The following is a 12,445-nucleotide window of genomic DNA, read 5'->3' as shown; positions in this document are numbered from 1 at the left end:
CAGCCAGTCTCCCATGCTGGTACTTACCAGGCCCTAAGCTGGGTAGCAGTCTGCGATCTGACGAGAGCAGGCACGTTCAGCTTAGGATGGCCGTTGACAGCTTCTCATTTTGTATACTGTGCATTTAAGCATCAATAAATCCTTTTCGGAATCGGAACGGAAGGCGGCAACAGAGCAAAATGTCAACGGCAGCCGGGATTCCCAGCCAGTGTCCCATGCCGGTACTTACCGGGCCCTAAGATCTGTACCAGTCTGCGATCTGACGAGAGCAGGCGCGTTCAGCTTAGGATGGCCATTGACAGCTTCATGCTTTTTATACTGTGCATTTAAGCATCAATAAATCCTTTTCGGAAACGGAATGGAAGGCGGCAACAGAGCAAAATGTCAACTGCACCCGGTATTCCCAGCCAGTCTCCCTTGCCGGTACTTACTGGGCCCTAAGCTGGGTAGCAGTCTGCGATCTGACGAGAGCAGGCGCGTTCAGCTTAGGATGGCCATTGACATCTTCACGCCTTGTATATTGTGGATTTAAGCATCAATAAATAATTTTTTAATCGGAGAGGAAGGTGGCAACAGAGCAAAATGTCAATGGCACCTTGGATTGCCAGCCAGCCTCCCATGCCGGTAACTGCCGGGCAGCAGTCTGCGATCTGAGGAGAGCAGGCACGTTCAGGCTTAGGATGGCCGTTGACAGCTTCACACCCTGTGTATTGTGGATTTAAGCATCAATAAATCCTTTTCCGAATCGGAGCGGAATGCGGCGATCTGACGAGAGCAGGCGCGTTCAGCTTAGGATGGCCGTTGACAGCTTCTTGCCCTTTATACTGTGCATTTAGGCATAAATAAGCTTTGGATGGCCGTCAACAGCTTCACACCTTGTATACTGTGGATTTAAGCATCAATAAATTATTTTCGGAATCGGAGCGGAAGGCAGCAATAGAGCAAAATGTCAACGGCACCTGGGATTCCCAGCCAGTCTCCCATGCCAGTACTTACCGGGCCCTAAGCTGGGTAGCAGTCTGCGATCTGACGAGAGCAGGCGCGTTCAGCTTAGGATGGCCATTGACAGCTTCATGCTTTTTATACTGTGCATTTAAGCATCAATAAATCCTTTTCGGAATCGGAGAGTAAGGCGGCAACAGAGCAAAATGTCAATAGCACCTTGGATTGCCAGCCAGTCACCCATGCCCGTACTTGCCGGGCAGCAGTCTGCGATCTGACAAGAACAGGCACATTCAGCTTAGGATAGCCGTAGACGGCTTCACACCCTGTATACTGTGGATTTAAGCATCAATAAATCCTTTTCGGAATCGAAGCGGAAGGCGGTTACAGAGCAAAATGTCAACAACACCTGGGATTCCCAGCCAGTCTCCCATGCTGGTACTTACCGGGCCCTAAGCTGGGTAGCAGTCTGCGATCTGACGAGAGCAGGCGTGTTCAGCTTAGGATGGCCGTTGTACGCTTCACATTTTGTATACTGTGGATTTAAGCATCAATAAATAATTTTCGGAATCGGAGCAGAAACAGAGCAAAATTTCAACTGCTCCCAGGATTCCCAGCCAGCCTCCCATGCCGGTACTTACCAGGCCCGAAGCTGGGTAGCAGTCTGCGATCTGACAAGAACAGGCGCATTCAGCTTAGGATGGCCGTAGACATTTTCACAACCTGTATACTGTGGATTTAAGCATCAATAAATCCTTTTCGGAATCGGAGCGAAAGGCGGCAACAGAGCAAAATGTCAACGACACCTGGGATTCCCAGCCAGTCTCCCATGCTGGTACTTACCGGGCCCTAAGCTGTGTAGCAGTCTGCGATCTGACGAGAGCAGGCGAGTTCAGCTTAGGATGGCCGTTGACAGCTTCTCGCCCTTTATACTGTGCATTTAAGCATCAATAAAACCTTTTCGGAATCGGAACGGAACGGAAGGCGGCAACAGAGCAAAATGTCAACGGCAGCCGGGATTCCCAGCCAGTGTCCCATGCCGGTACTTACCGGGCCCTAAGATCTGTACCAGTCTGCGATCTGACGAGAGCAGGCGCGTTAAGCTTAGGATGGCCGTCGACAGCTTCACACCTTGTATACTGTGGATTTAAGCATCAATAAATTATTTTCGGAATCGGAGCGGAAGGCAGCAATAGAGCAAAATGTCAACGGCACCTGGGATTCCCAGCCAGTCTCCCATGCCAGTGCTTACTGGGCCCTAAGCTGGGAAGCAGTCTGCGATCTGACAAGAGCAGGCGCGTTCAGCTTAGGATGGCCGTTGACATCTTCATGCCTTGTATACTGTTGATTTAAGCATCAATAAATATTTTTTTTAATCGGAGAGTAAGGCGGCAACAGATCAAAATGTCAATAGCACCTTGGATTGCCAGCCAGTCTCCCATGCCCGTACTTGCCGGGCAGCAGTCTGCGATCTGACAAGAACAGGCGCATTCAGCTTAGGATAGCCGTAGACGGCTTCACACCCTGTATATTGTGGATTTAAGCATCAATAAATCCTTTTTGGAATCGGAGCAAAATGTCTACAGAGCTACAGAGCAAAATGTCAACAACACCTGAGATTCTCAGCCAGTCTCCCATGCTGGTACTTACCGGGCCCTAAGCTGAGTAGCAGTCTGCAATCTGACGAGAGCAGGCGCGTTCAGCTTAGGATGGCCATTATCAGCTCCATGCCCTTTATACTGTGCATTTAAGCATCAATAAATCCTTTTCCGAATCGGAGCGGAAGGCGGCAACAGATTAAAACGTCAACTGCTCCCGGGATTCCCAGCCAGTCTCCCATGCTGGTACTTACCAGACCCTAAGCTGGGTAGCAGTCTGCGATCTGACGAGAGCAGGCGCGTTCAGCTTAGGATGGCCGTTGACAGCTTCACACTTTGTATACTGTGCATTTAAGCATCAATAAATCCTTTTCGGAATCGGAACGGAAGGCGGCAACAGAGCAAAATGTCAGCGGCAGCCGGGATTCCCAGCCAGTGTCCCATGCCGGTACATACCGGGCCCTAAGATCTGTACCAGTCTGCGATCTGACGAGAGCAGGCGCGTTAAGTTTAGGATGGCCGTCGACAGCTTCACACCTTGTATACTGTGGATTTAAGCATCAATAAATTCTTTTCGGAATCGGAGCGGAAGGCGGCAACAGAGCAAAATGTCAACTGCACCCGGGATTCCCAGCCAGTCTCCCATGCCGGTACTTACTGGGCCCTAAGCTGGGTAGCAGTCTGCGATCTGACGAGAGCAGGCGCGTTCAGCTTAGGATGGCCGTTGACATCTTCACGCCTTGTATATTGTGGATTTAAGCATCAATAAATATTTTTTTAATCGGTGGCAACAGAGCAAAATGTCAATGGCACCTTGGATTGCCAGCCAGTCTCCCATGCCGGTAACTGCCGGGCAGCAGTCTGCGATCTGAGGAGAGCAGGCACGTTCAGGCTTAGGATGGCCGTTGACAGCTTCACACCCTGTTTATTGTGCATTTAAGCATCAATAAATCCTTTTCCGAATCTGAGCGGAAGGCGGCAACAGACTAAAATGTCAACTGCACCCGGGATTCCCAGCCAGTCTCCCATGCTGGTACTTACCAGGCCCTAAGCTGGGTAGCAGTCTGCAATCTGACGAGAGCAGGTGCATTTAGCTTAGGATGGCCGTTGACAGCTTCACACTTTGTATACTGTGGATTTAAGCATCAATAAATAATTTTCGGAATCGGAGCAGAAACAGAGCAAAATGTCAACTGCACCCGGGATTCCCAGCCAGTCTCCCATGCTGGTACTTATCAGGCCCGAAGCAGGGTAGCAGTCTGCGATCTGACGAGAACAGGCACATTCAGCTTAGGATGGCCGTAGACAACTTCACACCCTGTATACTGTGGATTTAAGCATCAATAAATCCTTTTCGGAATCGGAGCGTAAGGCGGCAACAGAGCAAAATGTCAACGACACCTGGGATTCCCAGCCAGTCTCCCATGCTGGTACTTACCGGGCCCTAAGCTGGGTAGCAGTCTGCGATCTGACGAGAGCAGGCGCGTTCAGCTTAGGATGGCCGTTGACAGCTTCACGCCCTTTATACTGTGCATTTAAGCATCAATAAATCCTTTTCCGAATCGGAGCGTAAGGCGGCAACAGATTAAAATGTCAACTGCACCCGGGATTCCCAGCCAGTGTCCCATGCCGATACTTACCGGGCCCTAAGATCTGTACCAGTCTGCGATCTGACGAGAGCAGGCGCGTTCAGCTTAGGATGGCCGTTGACATCTTCACGCCTTGTATACTGTGGATTTAAGCATCAATAAATATTTTTTTTAATCGGAGAGGAAGGCGGCAACAGATCAAAATGTCAATAGCACCTTGGATTGCCAGCCAGTCACCCATGCCCGTACTTGCCGGGCAGCAGTCTGCGATCTGACAAGAACAGGCGCATTCAGCTTAGGATAGCCGTAGACGACTTCACACCCTGTATATTGTGGATTTAAGCATCAATAAATCCTTTTCGGAATCGGAGCAAAATGTCTACAGAGCTACAGAGCAAAATGTCAACAACACCTGAGATTCCCAGCCAGTCTCCCATGCTGGTACTTACCGGGCCCTAAGCTGGGTAGCAGTCTGCGATCTGACGAGAGCAGGTGCGTTCAGCTTAGGATGGCCGTTGACAGCTTCACACTTTGTATACTGTGCATTTAAGCATCAATAAATCCTTTTCGGAATCGGAAAGGAAGGCGGCAACAGAGCAAAATGTCAACGGCAGCCGGGATTCCCAGCCAGTGTCCCATGCCGGTACTTACCGGGCCCTAAGATCTGTACCAGTCTGCTATCTGACGAGAGCAGGCGCGTTAAGCTTAGGATGGCTGTCGACAGCTTCACACCTTGTATACTGTGGATTTAAGCATCAATAAATTCTTTTCGGAATCGGAACGGAAGGCGGCAACAGAGCAAAATGTCAACTGCACCCGGGATTCCCAGCCAGTCTCCCATGCCGGTACTTACTGGGCCCTTAGCTGGGTAGCAGTCTGCGATCTGACGAGAGCAGGCGCGTTCAGCTTAGGATGGCTGTTGACAGCTTCACACTTTGTATACTGTGCATTTAAGCATCAATAAATCCTTTTCGGAATCGGAACGGAAGGCGGCAACAGAGCAAAATGTCAACGGCAGCCGGGATTCCCAGCCAGTGTCCCATGCCGGTACTTACCGGGCCCTAAGATCTGTACCAGTCTGCGATCTGACGAGAGCAGGCGCGTTAAGCTTAGGATGGCCGTCGACAGCTTCACACCTTGTATACTGTGGATTTAAGCATCAATAAATTCTTTTCGGAATCGGAGCGGAAGGCGGCAACAGAGCAAAATGTCAACTGCACCCGGGATTCCCAGCCAGTCTCCCATGCCGGTACTTACTGGGCCCTAAGCTGGGTAGCAGTCTGCGATCTGACGAGAGCAGGCGCGTTCAGCTTAGGATGGCCGTTGACATCTTCACGCCTTGTATATTGTGGATTTAAGCATCAATAAATATTTTTTTCATCGGAGAGGAAGGCGGCAACAGAGCAAAATGTCAATGGCACCTTGGATTGCCAGCCAGTCTCCCATGCCGGTAACTGCCGGGCAGCAGTCTGCGATCTGAGGAAAGCAGGCACGTTCAGGCTTAGGATGGCCGTTGACAGCTTTACACCCTGTATATTGTGGATTTAAGCATCAATAAATCATTTTCCGAATCGGAGCGGAAGGCGGCAACATATTAAAAAGTCAACTGCACCCGGGATTCCCAGCCAGTCTCCCATGCTGGTACTTACCAGGACCTAAGCTGGGTAGCAGTCTGCGATCTGACGAGAGCAGGCGCGTTTAGCTTAGGATGGCCGTTGACAGCTTCACACTTTGTATACTGTGGATTTAAGCATCAATAAATAATTTTCGGAATCTGAGCAGAAACAGAGCAAAATGTCAACTGCACCCGGGATTCCCAGCCAGTCTCCCTTGCTGGTACTTACCAGGCCCGAAGCAGGGTAGCAGTCTGCGATCTGACGAGAACAGGCGCGTTCAGCTTAGGATGGCCGTTGACAGCTTCTCGCCCTTTATACTGTGCATTTAGGCATCAATAAATCCTTTTCGGAATTGGAACGGAAGGCGGCAACAGAGCAAAATGTCGCCGGCAGCCGGGATTCCCAGCCAGTGTCCCATGCCGGTACTTACCGGGCCCTAAGATCTGTACCAGTCTGCGATCTGACGAGAGCAGGCGCGTTAAGCTTAGGATGGCCGTCGACAGCTTCACACCTTGTATACTGTGGATTTAAGCATCAATAAATTATTTTCGGAATCGGAGCGGAAGGCAGCAATAGAGCAAAATATCAACGGCACCCGGGATTCCCAGCCAGTCTCCCATGCCAGTACTTACCGGGCCCTAAGCTGGGTAGCAGTCTGCGATCTGACGAGAGAAGGCGCGTTCAGCTTAGGATGGCCGTTGACATCTTCATACCTTGTATACTGTGGATTTAAGCATCAATAAATATTTTTTTTAATCAGAGAGGAAGGCGGCAACAGATCAAAATGTCAATAGCACCTTGGATTGCCAGCCAGTCTCCCATGCTGGTACTTACCAGGCCCGAAGCTGGGAAGCAGTCTGCGATCTGACGAGAGCAGGCGCGTTCAGCTTAGGATGGCCATTGAAAGCTTCTTGCTTTTTATACTGTGCATTTAAGCATCAATAAATCCTTTTCGAAATCGGAGAGGAAGGCGGCAACAGAGCAAAATGTCAATAGCACCTTGGATTGCCAGCCAGTCTACCATGCCCGTACTTGCCGGGCAGCAGTCTGCGATCTGACAAGAACAGGCACATTCAGCTTAGGATAGCCGTAGACGGCTTCACACTCTGTATATTGTGGATTTAAGCATCAATAAATCCTTTTCGGAATCAAAGCAAAATGTCTACAGAGCTACATGTCAACAACACCTGAGATTCCCAGCCAGTCTCCCATGCTGGTACTTACCAGGCCCTAAGCTGGGTAGCAGTCTGCGATCTGGCGAGAGCAGGCGCGTTCAGCTTAGGATGGCCGTTGACAGCTTCACACTTTGTATACTGTGGATTTAAGCATCAATAAATAATTTTCGGAATCGGAGCAGAAACAGAGCAAAATGTCAACTGCACCCGGGATTCCCAGCCAGTCTCCCATGCTGGTACTTACCAGGCCCGAAGCTGGGTAGCAGTCTGCGATCTGACGAGAACAGTCGCATTCAGCTTAGGATGGCCGTAGACATCTTCACACCCTCTATACTGTGGATTTAAGCATCAATAAATCCTTTTCGGAATCGTAGCGTAAGGCGGCAACAGATTAAAATGTCAACTGCACCCGGGATTCCCAGCCAGTCTCCCATGCTGGTACTTACCAGGCCCTAAGCTGGGTAGCAGTCTGCGATCTGACGAGAGCAGGAGCGTTCAGCTTAGGATGGCCGTTGACAGCTTCACGCCTTGTATATTGTGGATTTAAGCATCAATAAATATTTTTATTAATCGGAGAGGAAGGCGGCAAGAGAGCAAAATGTCAATGGCACCTTGGATTGCCAGCCAGTCTCCCATGCCGGTACTTACCGGGCCCTAAGCTGGGTAGCCGTCTGCGATCTGACAAGAGCAGGCGCGTTCAGCTTAGGATGGCCATTGACAGCTTCAAGCTTTTTACACTGTGCATTTAAGCATCAATAAATCCTTTTCGGAATCGGAAGGGAAGGCGGCAACAGAGCAAAATGTCAACTGCACCCGGGATTCCCAGCCAATCTCCCATGCCGGTACTTACTGGGCCCTAAGCTGGGTAGCAGTCTGCGATCTGACGAGAGCAGGCGCGTTCAGCTTAGGATGGCCGTAGACATCTTCACACCCTGTATACTGTGGATTTAAGCATCAATAAATCCTTTTCGGAATCGGAGCGTAAGGCGGCAACAGAGCAAAATGTCAACGACACCTGGGATTCCCAGCCAGTCTCCCATGCTGGTACTTACCGGGCCCTAAGTTGGGTAGCAGTCTGCGATCTGACGAGAGCAGACGTGTTCAGATTAGGATGGCCGTTGACAGCTTCACGCCCTTTATACTGTGGATTTAAGCATCAATAAATCCTTTTCCGAATCGGAGCGGAAGGCGGCAACAGATTAAAAAGGCCAACGGCACCCGGGATTCCCAGCCAGTCTCCCATGCTGGTACTTACCGGGCCCTAAGCTGGGTAGCAGTCTGCGATCTGACGAGAGCAGGCGTGTTCAGCTTAGGATGGCCGTTGACAGCTTCTCGCCCTTTATACTGTGCATTTAAGCATCAATAAATCCTTTTTGGAATCGGAACGGAAGGCGGCAACAGAGCAAAATGTCAACGGCAGCCGGGATTCCCAGCCAGTGTCCCATGCCGGTACTTACCGGGCCCTAAGATCTGTACCAGTCTGCGATCTGACGAGAGCAGGCACGTTAAGCTTAGGATGGCCGTCGACAGCTTCACACCTTGTATACTGTGGATTTAAGCATCAATAAATTATTTTCGGAATCGGAGCGGAAGGCAGCAATAGAGCAAAATGTCAACGGCACCTGGGATTCCCAGCCAGTCTCCCATGCTGATACTTACCGGGCCCTAAGCTGGGTAGCAGTCTGCGATCTGACGAGAGGAAGTGCGTTCAGCTTAGGATGGCCTTTGACAGCTTCTCGCCCTTTATACTGTGGATTTAAGCATCAATAATATCTTTTCGGAATCGGAGCGGAAGGCAGCAATAGAGCAAAATGGCAACGGCATCCGGGATTCCCAGCCAGTCTCCCATGCCAGTACTTACCGGGCCCTAAGCTGGGTAGCAGTCTGCGATCTGACGAGAGAAGGCGCGTTCAGCTTAGGATGGCCATTGACAGCTTCATGCTTTTTATACTGTGCATTTAAGCATCAATAAATCCTTTTCGGAATCGGAGAGGAAGGCGGCAACAGAGCAAAATTTCAATAGCACCTTGGATTGCCAGCCAGTCTCCCATGCCCGTACTTGCCGGGCAGCAGTCTGCGATCTGACAAGAACAGGCACTTTCAGCTTAGGATAGCCGTAGACGGCTTCACACCCTGTATATTGTGGATTTAAGCATCAATAAATCCTTTTCGTAATCAGAGCGGAAGGCGGCTACAGAGCAAAATGTCAACAACACCTGGGATTCCCAGCCAGTCTCCCATGCTGGTACTTACCGGGCCCTAAGCTGGGTAGCAGTCTGCGATCTGACGAGAGCAGGCGCGTTCAGCTTAGGATGGCCGTTGACAGCTTCACACTTTGTATACTGTGGATTTAAGCATCAATAAATAATTTTCGGAATCGGAGCAGAAACAGAGCAAAATGTCAACTGCACCCAGGATTCCCAGCCAGTCTCCCATGCTGGTACTTACCAGGCCCGAAGCTGGGTAGCAGTCTGCGATCTGACAAGAACAGGCGCATTCAGCTTAGGATGGCCGTAGACATCTTCACACCCTGTATACTGTGGATTTAAGCATCAATAAATCCTTTTCGGAATCAGAGCGGAAGGCGGCAACAGAGCAAAATGTCAACGACACCTGGGATTCCCAGCCAGTCTCCCATGCTGGTACTTACCGGGCCCTAAGCTGGATAGCAGTCTGCGATCTGACGAGAGCAGGCGCGTTCAGCTTAGGATGGCCGTTGACAGCTTTTCGCCCTTTATACTGTGCATTTAAGCATCAATAAATCCTTTTCGGAATCGGAACGGAAGGCGGCAACAGAGCAAAATGTCAACGGCAGCCGGGATTCCCAGCCAGTGTCCCATGCCGGTACTTACCGGGCCCTAAGATCTGTACCAGTCTGCGATCTGACGAGAGCAGGCGCGTTAAGCTTAGGATGGCCGTCGACAGCTTTACACCTTGTATACTGTGGATTTAAGCATCAATAAATTCTTTTCGGAATCGGAGCGGAAGGCAGCAATAGAGCAAAATGTCAACGGCACCCGGGATTCCCAGCCAGTCTCCCATGCCAGTACTTACCGGGCCCTAGGCTGCGTAGCAGTCTGCGATCTGACGAGAGCAGGCGCGTTCAGCTTTGGATGGCCATTGACAGCTTCATGCTTTTTATACTGTGCATTTAAGCATCAATAAATCCTTTTCGGAATCGGAGAGGAAGGCGGCAACAGAGCAAAATGTCAATAGCACCTTGGATTGCCAGCCAGTCTCCCATGCCCGTACTTGCCGGGCAGCAGTCTGCGATCTGACAAGAACAGGTACATTCAGCTTAGGATAGCCGTAGACGGCTTCACACCCTGTATACTGTGGATTTAAGCATCAATAATCCTTTTCGGAATCGGAGCGGAAGGCGGCTACAGAGCAAAATGTCAACAACACCTGGGATTCCCAGCCAGTCTCCCATGCTGGTACTTACCGGGCCCTAAGCTGGGTAGCAGTCTGCGTTCTGACGAGAGCAGGCGCGTTCAGCTTAGGATGGCCGTTGACAGCTTCACGCCCTTTATACTGTGCATTTAAGCATCAATAAATCCTTTTCCGAATAGGAGCGGAAGGCGGCAACAGATTAAAATGTCAACTGCACCCGGGATTCCCAGCCAGTCTCCCATGCTGGTACTTACCAGGCCCTAAGCTGGGTAGCAGTCTGCGATCTGACGAGAGCAGGCGCGTTCAGCTTAGAATGGCCATTGACAGCTTCACACTTTGTATACTGTGGATTTAAGCATCAATAAATCCTTTTCGGAATCGGAACGGAAGGCGGAAACAGAGCAAAATGTCAACGGCAGCCGGGATTCCCAGCCAGTGTTCCATGCCGGTACTTACCGGGCCCTAAGATCTGTACCAGTCTGCGATCTGACGAGAGCAGGCGCGTTAAGCTTAGGATGGCCGTCGACAGCTTCACACCTTGTATACTGTGGATTTAAGCATCAATAAATTCTTTTCGGAATCGGAGCGGAAGGCGGCAACAGAGAAAAATGTCAACTGCACCCGGGATTCCCAGCCAGTCTCCCATGCCGGTACTTACTGGGCCCTAAGCTGGGTAGCAGTCTGCGATCTGACGAGAGCAGGCGCGTTCAGCTTAGGATGGCCGTTGACATCTTCACGCCTTGTATATTGTGGATTTAAACATCAATAAATATTTTTTTAATCGGAGAGGAAGGCGGCAACAGAGCAAAATGTCAATGGCACCTTGGATTGCCAGCCAGTCTCCCATGCCGGTAACTGCCGGGCAGCAGTCTGCGATCTGAGGAGAGCAGGCACGTTCAGGCTTAGGATGGCCGTTGACAGCTTCGCACCCTGTATATTGTGGATTTAAGCATCAATAAATCCTTTTCCGAATCGGTGCGGAAGGCGGCAACAGATTAAAATGTCAACTGCACCCGGGATTCCCAGCCAGTCTCCCATGCTGGTACTTACCAGGCCCTAAGCTGGGTAGCAGTCTGCGATCTGACGAGAGCAGGCGCGTTCAGCTTAGGATGGCCGTTGACAGCTTCACGCCTTGTATATTGTGGATTTAAGCATCAATAAATATTTTTATTAATCGGAGAGGAAGGCGGCAACAGAGCAAAATGTCAATGGCACCTTGTATTGCCAACCAGTCTCCCATGCCGGTAACTGCCGGGCAACAGTCTGCGATCTGAGGAGAGCAGACACGTTCAGGCTTAGGATGGCCGTTGACAGCTTCACACCCTGTATATTGTGGATTTAAGCATCAATAAATCCTTTTCCGAATTGGAGCGGAAGGCGGCAACAGATTAAAATGTCAACTGCACCTGGGATTCCCAGCCAGTCTCCCAAGCTGGTACTTACCAGGCCCTAAGCTGGGTAGCAGTCTGCGATCTGACGAGAGCAGGCACGTTCAGCTTAGGATGACCGTTGACAGCTTCACACTTTGTATACTGTGGATTTAAGCATCAATAAAAAAAATTCGGAATCTGAGGAGAAACAGAGCAAAATGTCAACTGCACCCGGGATTCCCAGCCAGTCTCCCATGCTGGTACTTACCAGGCCCGAAGCTGGGTAGCAGTCTGCGATCTGACGAGAACAGGCGCATTCAGCTTAGGATGGCCGTTGACTGCTCCTCGCCCTTTATACTGTGCATTTAAGCATCAATAAATCCTTTTCGGAATTGGAACGGAAGGCGGCAACAGAGCAAAATGTCAACGGCAGCCGGGATTCCCAGCCAGTGTCCCATGCCGGAACTTACCGGGCCCTAAGATCTGTACCAGTCTGCGATCTGACGAGAGCAGGCGCGTTAAGCTTAGGATGGCCGTCGACAGCTTCACACCTTGTATACTGTGGATTTAAGCATCAATAAATTATTTTCGGAATCGGAGCGGAAGGCAGCAATAGAGCAAAATATCAACGGCACCCGGGATTCCCAGCCAGTCTCCCATGCCAGTACTTACCGGGCCCTAAGCTGGGTAGCAGTCTGCGATCTGACGAGAACAGGCGCGTTCAGCTTAGGATGGCTGTTGACATCTTCACTCTTTGTATAC

At 50.5% G+C, this 12,445-nt stretch overlaps 12 pseudogenes; all 12 read right to left on the bottom strand.

Moving 5' to 3' along the window:
- Positions 1 to 947: 947 nt before the first annotated feature.
- On the bottom strand, positions 948 to 1,067 carry LOC130345731 (5S ribosomal RNA; annotated as a pseudogene).
- A 669-nt stretch (positions 1,068 to 1,736) lies between these two features.
- LOC130322387 (5S ribosomal RNA) lies at positions 1,737 to 1,856 on the bottom strand (annotated as a pseudogene).
- A 2,073-nt stretch (positions 1,857 to 3,929) lies between these two features.
- Positions 3,930 to 4,049, bottom strand: LOC130313970 (5S ribosomal RNA; annotated as a pseudogene).
- Positions 4,050 to 4,529: 480 nt separating this feature from the next.
- LOC130318633 (5S ribosomal RNA) lies at positions 4,530 to 4,649 on the bottom strand (annotated as a pseudogene).
- A 2,668-nt stretch (positions 4,650 to 7,317) lies between these two features.
- Positions 7,318 to 7,437, bottom strand: LOC130352025 (5S ribosomal RNA; annotated as a pseudogene).
- A 689-nt stretch (positions 7,438 to 8,126) lies between these two features.
- On the bottom strand, positions 8,127 to 8,246 carry LOC130353031 (5S ribosomal RNA; annotated as a pseudogene).
- An 878-nt stretch (positions 8,247 to 9,124) lies between these two features.
- Positions 9,125 to 9,244, bottom strand: LOC130320194 (5S ribosomal RNA; annotated as a pseudogene).
- Positions 9,245 to 9,521: 277 nt separating this feature from the next.
- Positions 9,522 to 9,641, bottom strand: LOC130353149 (5S ribosomal RNA; annotated as a pseudogene).
- Positions 9,642 to 9,925: 284 nt separating this feature from the next.
- On the bottom strand, positions 9,926 to 10,045 carry LOC130352178 (5S ribosomal RNA; annotated as a pseudogene).
- A 271-nt stretch (positions 10,046 to 10,316) lies between these two features.
- LOC130352819 (5S ribosomal RNA) lies at positions 10,317 to 10,436 on the bottom strand (annotated as a pseudogene).
- An 82-nt stretch (positions 10,437 to 10,518) lies between these two features.
- On the bottom strand, positions 10,519 to 10,638 carry LOC130352798 (5S ribosomal RNA; annotated as a pseudogene).
- Positions 10,639 to 11,314: 676 nt separating this feature from the next.
- On the bottom strand, positions 11,315 to 11,434 carry LOC130350724 (5S ribosomal RNA; annotated as a pseudogene).
- Between the last annotated feature and the right edge of the window lie 1,011 nt (positions 11,435 to 12,445).

The sequence above is a fragment of the Hyla sarda genome, chromosome 1 (genome assembly GCF_029499605.1).
Source record: "Hyla sarda isolate aHylSar1 chromosome 1, aHylSar1.hap1, whole genome shotgun sequence".
Classification (NCBI taxonomy): Eukaryota; Metazoa; Chordata; class Amphibia; order Anura; family Hylidae; genus Hyla; species Hyla sarda.
This window is presented reverse-complemented; position numbering and strand designations above follow the sequence as displayed.